The following is a 15,245-nucleotide window of genomic DNA, read 5'->3' as shown; positions in this document are numbered from 1 at the left end:
CACGTATGTTTATTGCGGCACTATTCACAATAGCAAAGACTTGAAACCAACCCAAATGTCCATCAATGATAGACTGGATTAAGAAAATGTGGCACATATACACCATGGAATACTACGTAGCCACAAAAAAGGATGAGTTCCTGTCCTTTGTAGGGACATGGATGAAGCTGGAAACCATCATTCTCAGCAAACTATCACAAGGACAGAAAACCAAACACCGCATGTTCTCACTTAAAGGTGGGAATTGAACAATGAGAACACCTGGACACGGGGTGGGGAACATCACACCCCGGGGCCTAACGTGGGGTTGGGGGAGGGAAGGGATAGCATTAGGAGAAATACCTAATGTAAATGACAGTTAATGGGTGCAGCAAACCAACATGGCACATGTATACATATGTAACAAACCTGCACGTTGTGCACATGTACCCTAGAACTTAAAGTACAATAAAAAAAATATAAAAAGAAACACGGATACTCAGGGGCCCATCCTGAGATCTATTGAGTCAGACCCTGGTGCTTTCTGGTGAGGCCCGGGCGCTAGGGTATTTTTAAAGCTCCCAGATGATTCTAATGAACAGGTAGAGTTGAAAACCGCTTATCTAAAGAGTATTTGAAAAGAAGTGAGTTGGTATTTCCCACCTTCATGCTTCCATTTTCAAATATACTTGTTACAAATAATATATAAAATGAAAATTTCAGGCCAGGTACAGTGGCTTAACGCATGTAATCCCAGCACTTTGGGAGGCCAAGGCAGGCGGATCACCTGAGGTCAGTAGTTTGAGACCAGCCTGGTCAACATGGTGAAACCTTGTCTCTACTAAAAAATACAAAAATTAGCTGGGCGTGGTGGCACGTGCCTGTAATCCCAGCTACTCAGGAGGCTGAGGCAGGAGAATTGCTTGAACCCTGGAGGTGGAGGTTGCAGTGAGTTGAGATCGTGCCACTGCACTCCAGCCTGGCGACACAGTGAGACTCTGTCTCAAAAATTAAAAAAAAAAAAAAGAAAAATTTCATCTCAGCTCTGTTTCCTGGAACCTGCTTCTGTGTCTCCTTCCAGACAGTTTCTAGGTATGTGCTACTATATGCGTCCTCCCCTCCTTTTTTTCCTGGCACAAATGGGGCAGTTCGTCACGTGCAATGTTTTGCAACTTTCAGAGCTCATTTCACAGCAGAACACAACAGCTCATTTTTAATGGCTATATGGTACTCCGTTTTAAGTTATTTAAATTAGTACTTTAGGGGCAGAAGTTTAGGTTAGGTATTTTGACACTGGATAGTCTTATACATGAGACTGAGTATCTGTGTGTTTTTATGTAGGAAATATTCCTAAAAATGATGGCTGGTTCAAAGGATATTTGCATTTATTAATAACATTTTGATCATTATTGCCCTCCAAAATCGTTCTACTAATCGTATAGTTTCAGCAACATTTTATCAAAGTGCCTCTTTGCCCTCTTGCCAACACTATTTACCAAATTGATCTTTGCTACTTGGATAAATGAAAATGCTCTCTCATTTTTGTTTGTTTTTGTTTTATAGTGGTAAAACACAACATTAAATTTACCACTAACCATTTTTAATTGTATGGTTTAGTAGTGTTAAGTATATTCACATTGTGTAACAGATACCTAGGACGTTTTCGTCTTGTAAAATTGAAACTATATTCATTAGACACTAATATCCCCTCCTCCCCAGCCCTTGGCAACCATCTTTCTACTTTGTTTTTATGATTTTGACTACTTTAGATACAACCTCATGAGTGGAACAGTAATGATATTATCTTTTTGTAGCTGGCTTATTTTACTTAGCCTATGTCCTCAAGGTTCATCCATGTTATAGCAGGTGACAGGATTCCCTTCCTTTTTAAGACTGCATGATATTCCATTGGACGTCTATACCACTTTCACCCAGACTGGAGTGCAGTGGCGTGATCTCAGCTTACTGCAACATCCGCCTCCCGGGTTCAAGCAATTCTCTGCCTCAGCCTCCTGAGTAGCTAGGATTACAGGCATCCGCCACCACGCCTGGCTCTAGACGACGTCTCTAGACGAAGTTTCACCATCTTGGCCAGGCTGGTCTTGAACTCCTGACCTTGTGATCTGCCCACCTCGGCCTCCCAAAGTGCTGGGATTACAGGAGTGAGCTACCACGCCTGGCCTTGGCATTTTTATTTTATTTATTTTGAGACAGGGTCTTGCTCTGTCACCCAGGCTGGAGTGCAGTGGTGCAAACTTGGCTCACTACAACCTCCACCTCCCAGGCTCAAGCAATCCTCTCATCTTAGCCTTCCTCGTAGCTGGGACCACAGGTATGTGCCACCACACTTGGCTAATTTTTGTGTTTTTTGTAGAGACAGGGTTTTGTCATGTTGCCCAGGCTGGTCTCGAACTGAGCTCAAGCTATCTGCCTGCCTTGGCCTCCCACAGTGTTGGGATTACAGACAGGGGCCACCGCGCCCAGCCCATTTTCATTTTTAAGTTGAATACGACATACATCCATTAATTTATTCTCCTTAAAACAGACAAATAATTTGTGAGGTTGCTGTTTATTGTTTAAAGCTATGACTTTTCTTTTGCCTTTTATAACCCTTCCCAGTCTTGTTTGCTTTTTTCAGACAGAACTCATTTCCTCTTAGGCCTTGCAAAGCTGAGCCTGCTACGTTTTGCAGCTAGTGTGTTACACAAATGAGGCGGTTTAGCAAATTGCCTAACAGTATTCATTAGGAAGGTTAACCTGAGTCTACATTTGTTTGTTTGTTTGTTTGTTTGTTTTTGAGACAGGGTCTTACTCTGTTGCGCAGGCTGGAGTGCAGTGGTGCGATTACGATCACCGCTCACTGCAGCCTCAGCCTCTGGGGCTCAAGCAGATACTCTGACCTCAGCCTCCCGAGTAGCTGGGACTACAGTAGTCACTAGGCTTGGCTAGTTGTTTTTTTTGTTTGTTTTGTTTTTGTTTTTAATTTTGTTTTGTTGAGATGGGGTCTCCCTGTGTTGCCCAGGCTAGTCTCAAACAATCCTCCCACCTCATCCCCCCAAAGTGCTGGGATTACAGGCGTGAGCCACTGTGCCCAGCCCAGAGTGTACCTTCTGATGTAAAATTAGAATACTGGCTGGGCCTGTAATCCCAGCACTTTGGGAGGCCGAGGCAAGCAGATCATGAGGTCAGGAGATCGAGAGCATCCTGGCTAACACGGTGAAACCCTGTCTCTACTAAAAATACAAAAAAAATTAGCTGGGTGTGGTGGCGGGTGCCTGTAGTCCCAGCTACTTGAGAGGCTGAGACAGAAAAATGGTGTGAACTGGAGAGGCGGAGCTTGCAGTGAGCTGAGATCGCACCACTGCACTCCAGGCTGGGTGACAGAGCGAGGCTCTGTCTCAAAAAAAGAGAGAATACTATCGCATCTTATTTGTAGATTCTTGACTCTCTCAGAGGCTTGTTGTAAGGACTGAGAATTTAAAGCACTCAGCACAGTCCCTGGCCTATTATAAGCACTCCATAACTGCCTCTTGCTCAACAAAAAAGGCTTTGGAAATGACGTTCTTTGGTTTCCTTGTGATGTGCAACATGCCATTTCGGCAAAGGCATCAAGCATATGTTAACGATTATTTCCCTGCAATGGTTTTTTGTTGTTTCATGTTTATCATCTTCATTCCTGATGCAAAAATGGATATGTGGAATTGGTCCTATTAGAAACTTCTTAGTTTTGGGAAGGATCTGGAATTCCCACCCCTTGCTGACAGGCTCTGGCACTGAAATCCGCAAATTCAGTCAACCAGACACATGGCTCATGCCCCTCTGCATCATGCTTCATGGACACAGGCAGGAGACTTCCTAATGCCCTGTTGGGGGCTTGCCCTTCACCCGGTGTAGCCTCACTGCAACCCTGTTAGGTCGGTATCGAGTAGATCATTCCATTTGGAGCCAGGGAAGTCTTTGCTTTTGAGGACTGCCCTGTGTGTTGTAGGATGTGTGGCAGCGTCCCTGGCCTCTAACACTGCATGCCAATAGTTTCCCCTAGTTGTGACCACCAAAAACGGCTCCAGGCATTGCCAAATATTTCCTGGGAAGGAAAATTGCCCCTAGTTGAAAACCACTACAGAAACAGCCCTGAGTATCACATGATTTACTTAGGGTTGATGAAACTGCAACTTAGTGGCACATTGAGACAAGAACACAGGTCTCTGTATGTCCAAACATGGAGCTACCTGTATTCAATAGTCTTTGTGAACCTGCTATGTACTCGTCATAGAACTCCCAGAGAGCTCAGTGTCTAATGGGGGAAGTCAGGCATGGGAATGTTTTCTGTGCACTGAGCTGAGTTCTGTCCCAAACTGAAGGTCAGAGTGGCACCCCTAAGGGTACAAGCAAGAAAATACTTGGCTTGGCCCGGCGCGGTGGCTCACGCCTGTAATCCCAGCACTTTGGGAGGCTGAAGCAGGCAGATCACGAGGTCAGGAGTTCGAGACCAGCCTGGTCAACATAGTGAAACCTCGTTTTTACTAAAAATACAAAAAATTAGCCAGGTGTGGTGGCGGACGCCCGTAATCCCAACTACTCGGGAGACTGAGACAGGAGAATCGCTTGAAACCGGAAGGCGGAGGTTGCAGTGAGCCAAGATCGTGCCACTGCCCTCCAACCTGGGCAACAAGAGCGAAACTCCGTCTCAAAAAAAAAAAAAGAAGAAGAAGAAAAGACTTGGCTGATGTTGGCCTAGGATTCTGAAGACAGCAGCAGTTTGCCAGAAGCGAGAAAGGTGCATACCATGTAAGGAAGGGTGCCTTTTCCAGTGGGAGAAGAGGGCTGTTAGAATGGGTCAAGCAGAGGTGTGTGGGAGGTGGGGGCAAGATACAGCGAAATTTCACTGAGGGTTCAATGTCAATGGCCTTTTGTACCTAAGTTAGGAATTAGTACTTTATTTTGTCCACCTGAGTATGTTAGGAGATTTGATAGTCTAATACAATACTCCTGGCACTAATCCGGTTGCAGTGAAAGCAGTATTTCTGCCGGACCACCAAGTTCTCAAATCCCTCCTGAAGAGCCTGTCTGCAGTTACTGATGGGGCCAGTAGGTGGCGATCTTACCCCCGTTTAGGGAGCTGGGCTAGACTTAAATAGAAGCTTAACTCCTTGCTCCAGTGCTATTCAACAAACTCGAAGAGCCGGGCGCAGTGGCTCACGCCTGTAATCCTAGCACTTTGGGAGGCGGAGGCGGGCGGATCATGAGGTCAGCAGATCGAGACCATCATCCTGGTTAACACAGTGAAACCCCGTCTCTACTAAAAATACAAAAAAAAAAAAAAAAAATTAGCTGGGCGAGACTCCGTCTTAAAAAAAAAAAAAAAAAAACCTTGAAGAGCCTACTGTGAGCCTTTGGATACACAGATGAATAAGACACAGGCCCTCATCTGAGGCTCTTTAGTTTTGGAAATTAGAGAAGGGGTTATTTTGTTTGTTTGTTTGTTTGTTTTGAGACGGAGTCTCGTTTTGTCACCCAGGCTGGAGTGCAGTGGTGCGATCTCGGCTCACTGCAAGCTCCGCCTCCTGGGTTCACGCCATTCTCCTGCCTCAGCCTCCCGAGTAGCTGGGACTACAGGCGCCCAGTACGGCGCCCGTCTAATTTTTTTTGTATTTTTTAGTAGAGACGGGGTTTCACCGTGTTCTCCATCTCCTGACCTCATGATCCGCCCGCCTCGGCCTCCCAAAGTGCTGGGATTACAGGCGTGAGCCACCACACCCGTCGGAGAAGGGAGGTTTTCCGTCTCTGGTCTGTACTGGTTATCTATGAGATGTTACCTGATACCTGAAAGCCAGTGGCAGGCAACATGGCTTGTAGAAGATTCATGTTCCCCGTGGAACCCCAACCCTACCCCCAGGTCCTGGCAGGGCCTTGGGGCTCCTGCAAGGGTGACCAGCTGCAGATCCCACTGCTGATGGAAATTGCTGGCCTGTGTTCTTCCTAGGTCTGGGAGCTCAGAGGCTTTGATGCCTTCTCCTCTCTCCTCTCTCTTCCCTCCTCTCCCAGCATAATCTCAAGGAGCTCAGGATTGAGGAGAACAAATGCCAGGCTTCCGCCTTGGAAGTGGATACTTCCAAGTGGCAGAGGGAGTACAGAGTATTTCAACAAATTAGCCTGCCAAACAGAAATTTATCCATTCAGCAAAAATTCATCCATTCAGAAAATATGAGTGGCTGCCATGTGCCTGGTACATTACATGTGATCCTGTGTGGTAGCTGTTGCGGATACAATCCTGAACGAACAAAAAGCACAGTCCCAGCAATCAAAGTTTACTCAGACTAGTGAGGGACAAAAATATTAATCCGCACAAATAAATGTGTAAATACAAACTTCAGTGTGTGAAGGCAGGTTGTACAGAGCTATGAGAGCATGTAATAGGGGCAGCTGACCCATGTGGTGGTGGGACTTCCTCATGGATAGCATGACCATGTAACTTTTTTTTTTTTTGAGACAGAGTCTCGCTCTGTCGCCCAGTCTGGAGTGCAGTGGCATGATCTCGGCTCACTGCAAGCTCTGCCTCCCGGGTTCACGTCATTCACCTGCCTCAGCCTCCCAAGTAGCTGGGACTACAGGCGCCCGCCACGCCAATTTTTTGTATTTTTCATACAGACAGGATTTCACCGTGTTAGCCAGGATGGTCTTGATCTCCTGACTTCGTGATCTGCCCGCCTTGGCCTCCCAAAGTTCTGGGATTACAGGCGTGAGCCATCGTGCCCAGCATGACCATGTAACTTATTGTCTGAACTGGGATGCTTTTGAGAGGAAGAGGGAGGGAAATTAGGCTGAGATGAATAGGTGTAAAGTGAGGCTATGCTAGTCATGCCAGGACATATGGTCACTCTAGTAATAGAAATCTGACAACAGGAAGTGATGTTTCAGCCGAAACCTGAAGGTAAGAGTTAATTAGGTGAAGCTAGGGGGTTGGGGGTGCTAGATGTGTGAGTTTTCCAGTTGGAGGGAATAGCACGTGCAAAGGCCTTTTGGTGCCTTGGGAGGATGATGGAGACCCCACACTAAAAGAAGGTCTATGCAGCTGGAATGCAGAGTGAGGAGAGAGAGCAGTGTGACATGAAGCTAGAGAGGTAGGCAGGGGCAGAGCAGGCAAAGGCTTTGTAAGGCATGTTTAAAATGTTGGTCTTTAATAAGGCAATAAGGGTCAGGCATGATGGCTCACGCCTGTAATCCCAGCACTTTGGGAGGCTGAGGCAGGCAGATCCCCTGAGGCCAGGAGTTTGAGACCAGTTTGAGGCCAGGAGTTTGGCCAATATGGCGAAACCCCGTGTCTACTAAAAATACAAAAAATCAGCCGCGCGTGGTGGTGGGCACCTGTAGTCCCAGCTACTCGGAAACCTGAGGTAGGAGAATTGCTTGAACCTGGGAGGTGGAAGCTGCGGTGAGCTGAGATTACACCATTGCACTCCAGCCTGGGTGACAAGAGTGAAACTCTGTCTCAAAAAAAAAAAAAAAAAGTCAATAGGAAGCCATTAAAGGTGTGAGTGTCTTAGCTTGGGCTGCAATAACTAAATACTAGACTGGGTGGCTTAAACAACAGAAATTGATCTCTTACATTCTAGACTCTGGGAAGTAAAGCATCGAGGGGCCGACCAATTCACTTCCTGGTGAGGGCTGTCTTCCTGGCTTGCAGATGGCCATCTTGCTGTGGCCTCACATGATGGGGGCAGAATGGGGCGAACAAATTCTTTGGTGTCTCTCTTTTTTCTTTTGTGTTTGTTTGTTTTAGAGACAGGGTCTTGCTATGTTGTCCAGGCCATAGTGCAGTGGCTATTCACAGGTGTGATCGCAGCACACTACAGCCTGAAACTCCTGGGCTAAAGTGATCCTCCCACTTCAGCCTCCTGAGTAGCTGGGACTACAGACATGTGCCACTGCACCTGGGTCTTCTGTCTCTCTCTTTTTTTATTTTTTTGAGATGGAGTCTTGCTCTGTCGCCCAAGCTGGAGTGCAGTGGCATGATCTTGGCTCACTGCAAACCTCCACCTCCTGGGTTTAAGTGATTCTTCTGCCTCAGCCTCCCGAGTAGCTGGGATTACAGGCGCATGCCACCAGGCCTAGCTAATTTTTGTACTTTTAGTAGAGACAGGGTTTCCCCATGTTGGCAAGGCTGGTCTAAAACTCCTGATCTCAGGCTGGGTGCGGTGGCTCACGCCTGTAATCCCAGTACTTCGGGAGGCTGAGGTGGGTGGATCACGAGGTCAGGAGATTGAGACCATTCTGGCTAACATGTGAAACCCTGTCTCTATGGAAAATACAAAAACTTAGCCAGGTGTGGGGGTGGGTGCCTGTAGTCCCAGCTACTCGGGAGGCTGAGGCAGGAGAATGGTGTGAACCTGGGAGGTGGAGCTTGCAGTAAGCTGAGATTGCGCCACTGCACTCCAGGCAGAGCTTGCAGTGAGCCGAGATCATGCCACTGCACTCCAGCCTGGGCGACAGAGCAAGACTCAGTCTCAAAAAAAAACAAAAACAAAAACAAAAAAAACACTCCTGACCTCGTGATCCTCCCGCCTCAGCCTCCTGAAGTGTTGGGATTACAGACGTGAGCCACTGTGCCCAGGCCACAGTCTCTTCTTATGAAGGTACTGATCTCATCTGAGTCTGCACCATCATGACCTCATCTAAACCTAATTAGGTGGTGATTAAAGGCCCCATCTTCCAACATACCACACTGAGATTAGGGAGTCAGTATATGAACTTGAAGACTTCACAAACATTCAGTCCATAAGAGTGAATGTGTATGCGGGTGTGGTTTTTTTTTAATTAAAAAAAATTTTTTTTCTTTTTGAGGCGGAGTCTTGCTCTGTCGCCCAGGCTGGAGTGCAGTGGCACTATCTCGGCTCACTGCAAGCTCCGCCTCCGGGGTTTGCGCCATTCTCCTGCCTTAGCCTGCCGAGTAGCTGAGACTACAGGCGCCCGCCACCACGCCCGGCTGATTTTTTGTATTTTTAGTAGAGACGGGGTTTCACCGTGTTAGCCAGGATGGTCTCGCTCTCCTGAACTTGTGATCCGCCCACTTTGGCCTCCCAAAGTGCTGGGATTACAGGCGTGAGCCACCGCGTCGGGTTTTTTTTTTTTTGAGACAGAGTCTCGCTCTGTCGCCCAGGGTGGAGTGCAGTGGCGCGATCTCGGCTCACTGCAAGCTCCACCTCCTCGGGTTCACGTCATTCTCCTGCCTCAGCCTCCCGAGTAGCTGGGACTACAGGTGCCCGCCACCACGCCCAGCTAATGTTTGTATTTTTAGTAGAGATGGGGTTTCACTGTTAGCCAGGATGGTCTCGATCTCCTGATCTCGTGATCTGCCTGCCTCAGCCTCCCAAAGTGCTGGGATTACAGGCGTGAGCCACTGTGCCTGGCCTTTTTTTTTTTTTTTCTAGAAACAAGGTCTCACTATGTTGCCCAGGCTGGTCTGAAACTCCTGGCCTCAAGTGATTCTCCTGCCTTGGCGTCCCAAAGTGCTGTGGTTACAGGCATGAGCTACTGTGCCCAGTTGTGTATGTGTGTGGTTTTTTTTTATTTTCTTTCTTTTTTTTTTTTTTTGAGACGGAGTCTCATTCTGTTGCCCAGGCTGGAGTGCAGTGGTGCCATCTCGGCTCACTGCAAGCTCTGCCTCCTGGGTTCACGCCATTCTCCTGCCTCAGCCTCCCGAGTCGATAGGACTACAGGCCCCCGCCACCACGCCCGGCTAATTTTTTGTACTTTTAGTAGAGACGGGGTTTCACTGTTAGCCAGGATGGTCTCGATCTCCTGACCTCGTGATCTGCCCGCCTCGGCCTCCGAAAGTGCTGGGATTACAGGTGTGAGCCACCGCGCCCGGCTGTATGTGTGTTTTTAAAAAGGATTTTATTAGGGAAATTTTCACATACTTACCAAAGTAGGAAGAACAGTACAATTAAGCCCCATCTTCCCATCCAGCTCTTAATAATACACAGCCCATCTTATTTCATCTCTTATTAGCCCAACTCATTCCCCTTCCCACTTCCCATTGGATAATTTTGAAGCAAAAACAAGACTTTTTTTTTTTTTTTTTCTAAGCAGTCTCACTCTGTTCCCCACGCTGGAGTGCAGTGGTGCAATCTCGGGTCACTGCAACCCTGCAACCTCCAGCCAGGCTCAAGTGATCCTCCCATCTCAGCCTCCTGAGTAGCTGGGACTACAGGTGCACACCACCACGCCCAGCTAATTTTTCATCCCATCAGAGCAAGTAAACATGTGGGTGCCACGGCTCTTGTGGGTACTGTCTCCCTCATGGTGAACAAGCCTCCTGGTGTTTCGTCCAAGAAAAGGAAGGGTGTCAGCAGAACCACAGTCCTTTTTCATTTATAAACTGCCTCTTCATGTTGCCTGCTCAAGTTTCCACCTAGAATTGCTGTCACTGTGGCTCTTTTTCTTTTTTTTTTTTTTTTGAGACGGAGTCTTGCTCTGTCGCCCAGGCTGGAGTGCAGTGGCACTATCTCGGCTCACTCGAAGCTCCGCCTCCCGGGTTCACTCCATTCTCCCGCGTCAGCCTCCCGAGTAGCTGGGACTATAGGCGCCCGCCACGGCGCCCGGCTAATTTTTTGTATTTTTACAAAATACAAAGTAGAGGCGGGGTTTCACCATGTTAGCCAGGATGGTCTCGATCTCCTGATCTCGTGATCCACCCACCTGGGCCTCCCAAAGTGCTGGGATTACAGGCGTGAGCCACCGCCCCCGGCCCACTATGGCTTTTTCTAAAAATCCTTCTATTTAACTGGCTCACTGAAATTAGTCATAGGAAACTTGTGATTTGGTGAAGAAGCATTCCTTGTAATAACCAAATGACGGGATGGTTTGCATAGCAACAGTATTACACTTACGGGGGCCGTCTCTAGAATCCAGGAAGTCTCTGGGTCTAAAGGATAGACAGTTCTTCCTGCTATGAATGAGAGTGGACTCTTCCTCTCACTCCCAACTGAAACCACAAACACCTAGAATCTTCTGGGATTCTGACTTAAAAGTCCTTGTTATAGAAGACCTTGTTGCCATGGAACATGAAACTGTGTGTGTCAGATGGAGAGATTCCCTTAATTTAAGAGCCTTAAATAGCCCTGAAAGTACACTGGGACAGTTTGCCATGGAATTAAAATTAGAAGTGAATATTTTTAGGTGCCCTTGAAGCTTTCTGGGGACTCAAAATTATCAAGAGTCAGGGACAGTCCGGAGGAAGAACCTCTGCAAAAGTGGGTTCCTGGAAGTATGGACGGATGTGGCTTTTTGTAGAAATTGGTGGGGACCAGTGCCTCGTGAGAGCGGAATGGCCTGGCGTAGCCAGTGCTTCCCGGCAACACGTGGCTCTGCCAGCCTCCAGAATTCCTCCGTTCTGAGCTTGATGCCCTTAGCCTGTCCCCCACCTCCTTCCTCCCCTCCCCTCTAGCCCTCTCACAGGGGTGATTGCTACCTCTCTTTTCTTGGGCCTAGGCAAGTTTTAGAGGAGTTCCCAACCATTGTCACGCCAGTGTGCTCCCTGGGCTGGATGGCCTGGGCTTGCGTGTGACCCGAGGGCTCTCCTGGAGCCTTCCTTTTTCCCAGTCACTGTCCAAGCCACAGTGCACTCATTGGATGTCTGTTCTTAACATAGCTCATTGCTTCTCTTTTTACATTAAAAAAAATCATTATTGCATTTTGGAAAGCAGTGCTTATCAAAAGCAACTTTTTTATTTTTTTGAGACGGAGTCGGCCGGGCGCGGTGGCTCACGCCTGTAATCCCAGCACTGTGGGAGGCCGAGGCGGGCGGATCACGAGGTCAGTAGATCGAGACCATCCTGGCTAACACGGTGAAACCCCGTCTCTACTAAAAATACAAAAAAAAATTAGCCCGGCGAGGTAGCGGGCGCCTGTAGTCCCAGCTACTCGGGAGGCTGAGGCAGGAGAATGGCGTGAACCCCGGGGGGCGGAGCTTGCAGTGAGCCGAGATCGCGCCACTGCACTCCAGCCTGGGTGAAAGAGCGAGACTCCTTCTCAAAAAAAAAAAAAAAAAAGAGACGGAGTGTCTCTCTGTCGCCCAGGTGCAGTGCCGCGCCCGGCTCAAAAGCAACTTTTAAAACCTATTTTATTGTTCCTTTAAATGTTCTCTCCCGCTGAAACTGCCTTGGGGAGGCTAGCTGCTGCTCTTCCATTTCCCCACATCAGGGTATTCTCACGTCACTGAGTGGAGATGACTCCAGGTATGTTTAGACTGGACAATTCACCTATACTGTGTAGGAAATTACCTCCTTAATTACCTGGTAGAATTGTCAGCAGACATGTTCATCCGAGGATAGTACTGCTGTTTTCTATTAATAATTTGCTGACTTTTATCTAACCTGCACTCATGTACAGATTATTAAAAGTTTTAAAATGTAACTGATCAGTATTGATCAATCATTGTCTTGACTTTTTTTACAGTATATATTTCTTTTTTCTTTTTTTTTTTTTTGAGATGGAGTCTCGCCCTGTCGCCCCGGCCGGAGTGCAGTGGTGCCATCTCGGTTCACTGCAAGCTCTGCCTCCCAGGTTCACGCCATTCTCCTGCCTCAGCCTCCCGAGTAGCTGGGACTACAGGCACCCGCCACCACGCCCAGCTAATTTTTTGTATTTTTAGTAGAGACGGGGTTTCACCGTGTTATCCAGGATGGTCTTGATCTCCTGATCTCGTGATTCACCCACCTCGGCCTCCCGAAGTGCTAACAGGCGTAAGCCACTGAGCCCACCCCCTACGGTGTATATTTCTAATCATATTTTTTAAAGCCAAGAGAACTGGTTGAATGAATGTTTATTTTCCTGAAGCTATTTTTAAGATAAAGCTGACTAACGGCCTGTAAACTTTGCATATATGTGTAGTTTGATACATATTGTCACATTTGAAAATCTTGTGAGTTGTAACTGGTTTTATACAAAATATCAAATGTGGAAATTGTATAATTACAATCATGTAATTAAACTCCCCCCCAAAAAAATACCAAAATTAGTCGGGCGTGGTGGCATGTGCCTATAATCCCAGCTACTCGGGGGGCTGAGGCAGGAGAACTGCCTGAACTTGGGAGGTGGAGGTTGCAATGAGCCGAGATCTCGCCATTGCATGCCAGGTTGAGCAATAAGAGTGAGACGCCATCTCAAAAAAATTTAAAAAGTGAAAGCCTTTAAGGAAAAAGGCTTTACTTTTCACACTTAAAAGAATTATCAGGCCGGGCGCGGTGGCAGGCGCCTGTAGTCCCAGCTACTCGGCAAGAGAATCACCTGAACCCAGGAGGCAGAGGTTGCAGTGAGCTGAGATTGCACTACTGCACTCCTGCCTGGCGACAGAATGAGACTCCGCCTCAAAAAAAAAAAAAAAGAATTATCAGTATAGTAATTAGTTGGTATCATTAAACATCCAGTCAGTACCACCATCCAGTCAGTAGAGTGGGATTTCACCATGTTGCCCAGCCTGGTCTCAAACTTCTGGGCCCAAGAGATCTGCCCACATCTGCCTCCCAAAGTGCTGGGATTATAGGCATGAGCCACCACACCGGGACTTTAAAAAATTTTTTCTTGAATTGAGTAGTGCTTTAGAATTATCCATTAAGCTTCATGTTTATGTTTGCTGTATTTCACACGCACATACAAAGTGGTGTTGTTGTTTTAAAGAAGAATGCTGTGTTTCCTTGGGACAGGTGAGGTGAGAGGAGAAACGTAGAAGGAGAAAAGTAGAGAGATGGAACAAAGAGGGCTCTGAGGAATACAAAACCTGCAATACGAAAGGGAAAAGAGTGGCTGTGGGGGCCGTGGACCCTGAGAAGGTATTTCCAGGGTTCTCCACAGAGGGACCCTAGACCTTGCATCTGCAAGCCCACTCAAGAGCTCCAGGCTTCTGGAGAGGTCTCCAGAGAAAGACAGCCCCAGGAGTGATGATGGTGAGCCTGCCCGGGCCAGAGCAACTCCAGGACAAAAAGCGAAGGGGCCTGGGAAGTTGGAGAAAGTTTCTTTTCATTTTCTCTTTTTCATTTGAGAAAGGCAGCAGAGAGCAGTGGAAAGGACCAAAGGGCCCCGTGTCTGAATTATAGCACTAGTAGTTGTGTGATACTGGGTTATGATACTCCGTTAAAATTTTTTTCTTTTCTCTTTTAATCTCCTCTAATTTCTTTTACCAGACTCCATTAATTTTTATCTCAGCTTCATTATACAGGTTGAGTATCCCTTATCCAGAAGGGCTTCAGATTTTGTGTTTTTTTTTGTTTTTGTTTTTGGACTTTGGAATATTTGCATGTACATAATGAGATATCTTGGGGATGGGACGAAAGTCTAAACAAGAAATTCATTTATGTTTCATATACATTTTATACACATAGCCTGAAGATAATTTTATTATATATTTATGTATATAAACATAAAAATATATGTGTATATATATTTTTTTGAGATGGAATCTCACTGTCGCCAGGCTGGAGTGCAGTGGCACGATTTTGGCTCACTGCAACCTCCACCTCCTGGGTTCAAGCGATTCTCCTGTCTGAGCCTCCCGAGTAGCTGGGACTACAGGAGTGTGCCACCACGCCTGGCAAATTTTTGTATTTTTTAATAGAGACAGGGTTTCGCCATGTTGGCCAGGTTGATCTCGAACTCCTGACCTCAGGTGATCTACCCGCCTAGGCTTCCCAGAGTTCTGGGATTACAGGTGTGAGCCACTACACCTGACCAATTTTATATTATATTTTAAAACAATTTTGTGGCTGGGTGGGGTGGCTCACACCTGTAATTCCAGCACTTTGGGAGGCTGAGGTGGAGCCCAGCATTTCGAGACCAGCCTGGCCAACATGTTGAAACCCCGTCTCTACTAAAAATACAAAAATTAGCCAGTAGTGGTAGCTGGCGCCTGTAATCTCAGTTATTCGGGAGGCTGAGGCAGGAGAATCTCTTCAGCCTGGGAGGTGGAGTTTGCAGTGAGCCCAGATCACGACACTGCACTCCAGCTTGGGCAACAGAGTGAGACCCCATCTCCAAAAATTTAAAAAAAAAAGAAGCTGAGGTGGGCGGATCACTTGAGCCCAGGAGGTCAAGGCTTCCGTGAGCTGAGATCACGCCACTGCACTCCAGCCTGGGTGACAGAGCAAGACCCTGTCTCAAAAAATAAAATAATTTTGTGCATGAAACAAAATTTTGACTTCACTTGACTGAGACCTGTCATATGAGGTCAGGTGTGGAATTTTTCACTTGTGGCATCATGTTGGCACTTAAAA

The sequence above is a fragment of the Nomascus leucogenys genome, chromosome 3 (genome assembly GCF_006542625.1).
Source record: "Nomascus leucogenys isolate Asia chromosome 3, Asia_NLE_v1, whole genome shotgun sequence".
NCBI lineage: Eukaryota > Metazoa > Chordata > Mammalia > Primates > Hylobatidae > Nomascus > Nomascus leucogenys.
This window is presented reverse-complemented; position numbering follows the sequence as displayed.